This window comes from Micromys minutus (genome assembly GCF_963924665.1).
Source record: "Micromys minutus genome assembly, chromosome: 19".
NCBI lineage: Eukaryota > Metazoa > Chordata > Mammalia > Rodentia > Muridae > Micromys > Micromys minutus.
Window position 1 is genome coordinate 9,684,256 of NC_137954.1, and position 6,840 is coordinate 9,691,095.

Consider the following 6,840-nt stretch of genomic DNA (forward strand, 5'->3'; position numbering starts at 1 on the left):
TGAGAGTTCTATATCCAGATCAGTATACACCCAGACATTACCATTCCTCTGCTCCAGTATCTAACACCCACGCACACACTTCCATTTTTGTCCTGGACTTCAGAACTGGTAGTTTTAGCTCCACTGGTCACTGGACATGTCCTTTCACAGTCAAGATAAGGTGTGATCATTGATCTGTATCCTGTTCTCATGTCCTTCTGCCTTGGAAAATACTTTCAATGACAATATGATGTAGCATAGACTGTGGTGGGTATATATGATGATTAGCTCATTTGTTGCATGGTTTGCTATTATAAAGTGCTTATCTGAGCATTCATAGTTAATTGTTCATCTACAGATCATGCTTAAGTCTTGAGGCTTACTTAGTAGCCACAAGATGACAGGCTCAGAATATGTGATTATTTCTACGGCTCTTGAGCCCCTGGCCAAATCGCCATTTAGAAAGCTTGTGCAGATCTGTTTCCTCAACACAGATCAGAAATGTGCTTGCTTTATCAAACCTTCTTCAACATTAAAGAATATCTCTTATCTTGGGGCCAGCAAGAAGCAGGCAAAAGCATTTGCTTCTAGATCGAGTTAGAGGTCCAAGACCCACATGGTGAAAAGTGAAAGCCAACTCCCACAAATTGTCCTCTGACCCCCACCCATTCACAGTGGCAAATATAGTCCCCATTCCATCAATAACTGTATGTAGTTAAAAAATTTATTCCCTTAATGTAATAAATGAACAATAAATTGCCATTATTTTTTTTTTCCATCATGTTCCTTTGATTACAGCGAGTTGAAGAGTTTTTCAGAAGCTAGGTTAGCAGCCATCACTTTTGGCAGCAGTGGGTTCTATAGCTGTTAATATGTGTGAGTGGGCTTTCTGCATACAATTTCCTTCAAGCCCGATGCCCCTGCTGCTTAGCAGAAGGCCATGATGGATTATGCAGCCCAAGCACTGCCATATGTTTGGTGCTTATTATTAAGCCCAACTACTGAGCAAAGAAAGACATAATTAGCCTTTTTGGGAATTATTTTAAGCCTTGAGCAGTAAAAAGCCTGAAGTTGATTTATTTCCCAGAATCTATTTGTATTTGATGCCTTTTAAAGTCTAGTCAGAATAAAGGACCAGGCGTGTTTTCAACCTTCGAAGACAGAGTTTTCTGAGTTCTAGGAGACAGTCCAAAATAATCGTCCGTGTCCATCTCTCTAAGATAGCAACTGAAGACAGAGGTTTGGAAGGAGACAGAGCCACTGGGGTATTCAGAAACACCAGGAGTTGAATTCATCTCAAGTTACCAGTGGTGGAAATACAGGGACTCATTTCTGGCTTAAGAAGGGCTGTGGGCTCTGCCAAGGGCTGAACTTAGCCCCTGCTGTGGATGTGAGTAGGTGTCCTTTCAAGGAAACGACTTCATCAAGAAAACTGTTTCTGCCTGTAATTATCTTGGGCAAGACTTGAGTCTGTACTTTCAAAACAAAACACGTTGTCTGGTTCTAAAGCTATCGCACACATTACTGTGCTTCTGGCTTTGTTGTTTTATAATGACAGGAATGGATTTGTACCCCAGAGCCCTCAGAAACAGATTGTGACTCCCATTCTTAGCCTTCCATCTAAATAGTTGTCTGGCTGATTTTGCTCATTTGCGCTCTTACTCGTTGATGGCACGTTTGGAAATAAAATCCTGAGGTTGTCACGGGTCTGCACGTATTTACATAGTTCTCGGATGCCCAGATGATAAATGCTGTGCAGATGTTCCCCAGGATAGTAACCCAGCCTGCCTTTGGCAGTTTCACACACAAGTGACTAAACACATCAGCTCTGGAAATAGATACCGCAGCATGAGCTCACTCACTCGCCCTCCCTTGCAAAAACCAGGGGCTGAGATTAATTAAAGCCAGGAGCTGGTTACTTTGAGAGATAACATAATGTAAACTCTTCCAAAATGATCATCCCCCTTCTAGCAAATGAAGCCTATTGGGGGAAGTCAGGGAGGTGACCTAGAAAAAGAACCTCACGGAACTCCCTTGGCCAGAGGTCTGCTTATTTTTACTGCATGCTCAGGCAAATATTGGCTGGTCAGAATCTGTATGCACTGAATGAATAAGCGAGTGTCTATATAAGAGAATGAATGACTAGGATGCTGTGTTGACTAATGTAGCGACGCAGGTTGTTGCGGCTAACAACCCTGGTTCTGAGGCATGGGGTTCCCATTAGGTGCTGAGCCCCCTGTTAAGTGTCCTCCTTGCCTTATGATGTATGCATTCTGTAGGTCAACAGCATGAAGCAGCTGTTTGTTTTCTGCCTCCAGCTTGAAATGACTAAGGCTTAGAAAGTGCTGGAAGAATCTGGATCCAAGCCCAAGTCTTCCGTTCTCAGCTTACACCCAACGCGGCTGCTCAGCAATGGTCAGATTCAGTGCGGGGGGGCCTTATCTTTCTGTGGTCTTCATTGGTGTAGAATCTGCTGATGCTCAGATTTGAAGAACCCTAAGCTACCTCTCATTACGTGTAGGTTGGGAGTTCGGCCCCTTGTCCACAGCCATTTCACTGGCAGGTGGGAGAGACAGACACACACTGCAAGTGAGCTAGTTCGTGCCAGCAAACTCACACCCAAGCGCTTTACCGACATTACAGAGATGTAATCGAAACGGGAATCAAATGAGCTGAAATAGTGAATCTGGATCATTGCAGAGTTTCTAAAAATCACCTAAACGGGCACCCTGGAGGACTCAGCCGTGAGTCTTTACCTCCCACAGTAGGAATAGACATTAGAGGACAGATGTGTGAGAAGCACCGTCAGTCAGAGCCATGGCTAGAACGTGTACTTATTAATTGTGTGGTGCTTCCAGAATATTTGAATATAACATTAAAAGCATCGGAACGTGTGCAGGTTCCCGACAGCAGAGAAACTGACGATACGGTTCTGAAGCTGAAAGTCATGAGTGATGCTAAGCATGAGTCATCAATCTGATGCCCGCTGACTTGCTGCTCAGAACTGTTTCAATGAGCATCTCTTGCTTCCCATTCCTTCCCACCCTGCCTCCCTTCGCTGCCACTTTAGAAACCCTTGGTATTACTTTGTGGGCTCAGTGCCATTGCTTTGCCAGCAAGCTTCTTCCCTCTGGTCCTGTACCGTGCAGCATCTCCTCTATATCTCTATGAAGCTTAGCCCGGCTTATCCACTCTCCCACTGCAGACCTTTGCTGGCTCCTCAGAGATTAATGACTCTTTGCACTGGCCCCTCCAATCCTGCCTCCTCATCCCCTTCCTCTCCCGTGTTTCTCCTTTAATGTCCTAAACACTAGACACGACCCTGCATGGATTCTGTAGTTCACCTAAACTTATCAATTATATGAGAGGATTAGACATAATTTCCAAGCTTCACTCTAATCCAAGATTCTATGATATCCATGAAACCCATTGTTCACATCCACAAGACATACCAAGCTCTAAGGATTCATGAACGTATGGAATAGGTATAGTAACCAGAAGGAAAATTATGAGGGAAATCCTCACATGGAGTAAATATAAAGATACAGTGAATTTCCCACCCTCTAAGCTGAGTCACATTTCTGTGAAGATGACCATGGTCTATGCGCTCATGTCCACTGTGGTGAAAAACAAGGCAATGAACCCGGAGCCTTTCGGAGGAAACAATGTAGCAACCACAGTCATTATTAAGTTTGTCATTTTGTGCCATAGAGAATTCTGTTACATCAGGTTGCCAGGTTAAATATAGGATAGATTTTAGTTTACTATTCCTGGAAACCTTCTACACCACTTTCTTTTTCTAAAAAGTTGCTATCCCTTTGGCCACAGAAGTAAAAATGCATGCAATTCTTATTCTAATATACTAGTGATATATATTATATATGAAATACATATATATCATATGTATATTATATATAACATGTTGGCTATAATATATGTTATATGATATATAAATATATAATGCATTACATATTGTATTAGTTATTTTTAATACAATTATAAAATATAAATAAATAATATATTATATACATTTTACATATATATCAGCCAGGACTTCCAGATAAAAATATAGCCTTTGGTTATGATTGCTAACTGGGAGTTTCTGGAAGCTGTACTCCTTACCACAAGATAATGAAGTCCCAGAGACAAAGAGAAGAAGAATAGCAATGAACAAAAGGGACCCAGACCATGGTAGCTTCAGGTCCTCAGAGTTTCTGTGAACTAGTTCCATTAGCCTTGGGGAAGTGCAATATATCCACCTGTGGGTAGTGGAATTGGTATGACCTTTCTTTTTACTCCATTAAGTTAACTTGAGCTGGGTTGTTATACATAGAGGGCTTGGGTCCCAGGGCTTACCATTTCCTTAAGTAACATGTGTAGAATCAGGAGGGTGTTCAGGGCAGAGGGTTATGACTCTTTGGGTACAGTTTACCTATTTGCCCACTAAGCATTCATTTTTGACAAATTAGAGCTTTGTCTCCTGTCTCTCTGGTCTTCTCCATAGTTTTCAAGATCATAAAGGCAAAGGCCTCATATTACTATGAAAAATTGTCAACAAGAGGAATTTAAACAACTTGTTTTAAATCATATGGTATGAATCAATTATTATGTACTGAGGTTAGGAAAATTAATTTAATGCAAGTATAAGATAATAAAAATGAGAAAGAACATTTTGTGTCTAAAAATCTAGTCAATAGGGAAATGTAAATTCTTGTGTTGCTTTTATGACTATTGATTGTAGCAAATTACAGATTGGAGGGACAGCCTCAATGATTGTCTTGGCAGTCACAACCCTAGTCATATTTCTTCTGCAGTCACTTTCTGAAACATGGGTCAAACATGGCTGAGAATAAGACCCAGTCGTCCTGTCACAGAGATGGGACCAGGAGTGATTGGCTTATCATTTGGTAAAGTACTAAGCAGAAACTAGTAGGCAGTAAATTAGGCCCGATGCTGAGAATTACTGTTGTCAAAGGTGGTTAAGAGTACACTGGCCTCTCTCATTATTAAATTGAGAGGATGTGTCTTTGGTACTCTTAGACATCTATTGCTTTGATGAAACACCATGGCCAAAGTAACCAAAAAGAAAATTGGGAAGGAAAGTGTATTTGGTTCACACTGACACTTTGGTTCAAACCAGGTGGGAAGCCGAAGGTACGAGCTGCTGCAGAAGCCGTGGAGGGGTGATGCTTGCCAGCTCGCTCCTCATGGCTTGTTCAGTCTGCTTTCTTATGGAACCCAGGACCACAAGCCTGGGGCAGCCCCATCCATAATGGGGCGAGGCCTTCCACATCAATCACTAATCAAGAAAATACCCTACAACAAGGTCTTATGGAGATCCTTCCTTTCAGATAACCCTAACTTGTGTCAAGTTGACATAAAACTAGCCAGCACGAATGCAGAGTTTGAATTGCTTTTGATCAGATGGGGATGGAATCTAAGAAGAATATGTTTTCAGCTGGGGGAAAACACACACCAATAAAAATGGTAAGAAAAGAGAAAGAGAAGGCGTGTGTGCGTGTGTGCCTGTGTGTGTGGGGGGGGCAGACTTGGTAGATGATTTGTCCGATCTCCAAGTTCTTCCATTTCTGAGCCGAGACCTATTTCCTCTGTTTCTTTCTGAGAGACAAAAATTGTTCTGATTTACTAATGTTATTAGAAGCAAGTCTGACATCTAAAAGAGAAGGAAGGTTTGGTTGCATTAGAGACACTACTCTTCATTAGTGGGGTTCATTGAGAGCTGGCCTGCTTACAGTCATCTGAGTTGATGCCCATTATGAGTGCCAAAAGAAAATATGAGATTACCTTTAAATTCAAATGCATACATGATGGGAAGGGGCAGAAAACACTCTACTAATAACATCATGCCATATTCCAACCAAATCTGGACTTAACATCTAACCATAAAATAGATAAAATAGAAAAGCTTCAGAAAACAGAAAGCTTTAGAAGAAAATCTCTCAGAAGGTTTCTGAATAGAACCTTAGGGTGGAACCAGCTTTCAAAACAAGTCTACTCAGATATGGATAAAAAATACTGACATTTTGGCTAGAGAAATACTTAAAACTGTCAGAATATGCAAGTTATTACTAACAAATTTATTGGAGAATCTGTTAAAATGTTTAATTATAGATTTTTGGTGATCTATATTACATAAGAAGTTTCTCTAAGTGTATAAGCAAGCAGATCTCAGGAGAGAGAAGAGAGAGAGAGAGAGAGAGAGAGAGAGAGAGAGAGAGAGAGAGAGAGAGAGAGAGAGAGAGGAATGATTTTAATCTCTCCGTGCAAGGAACAAGGCTGGAGGTTTAAAGTAAAATTGGAAAAAAATATTGGAAAACATAGCCTTTTCTTTGAAAAATGTCCCCTGTGTTGGCAATGCTTTATCCGTCTTTGCAGGCCTGAAGCACTAATATATAATATTTCTGCCTTACAGTCAAGCAGAACCCACAGAAATCCCGTTCATGCTATAGGACAGCATACCACACAATTCCTGTGTTCCTTCAGTTACTGCCTTCAGGATCTGCTTTTCCCCAGGGCTGGGTATATTGCTTTGTCTTGTGTCTGAGACTTACTCCTTTATATTCCAACCCTTACCTAAAATAAAGCCACAGACCAGACTTTCAATAAATGTTTGGTAAGTGGATAACAAGTACGTGTTAGGCTCGCTGTGGACACTGTTAAAAAATCAATATTTATATTCTGTAGGAAACGGTCTGACTTTCTCCCTCCTTTTGACTAGAGATATTGATTGACACATATCATGCTATTCATATGAGAAAGCAGAGAAACTGACAGGGAAGAATCTGTATTTTATCAGTTGTGACATGCCATTTTTGGGTGTTACTTATATACAGAATATCA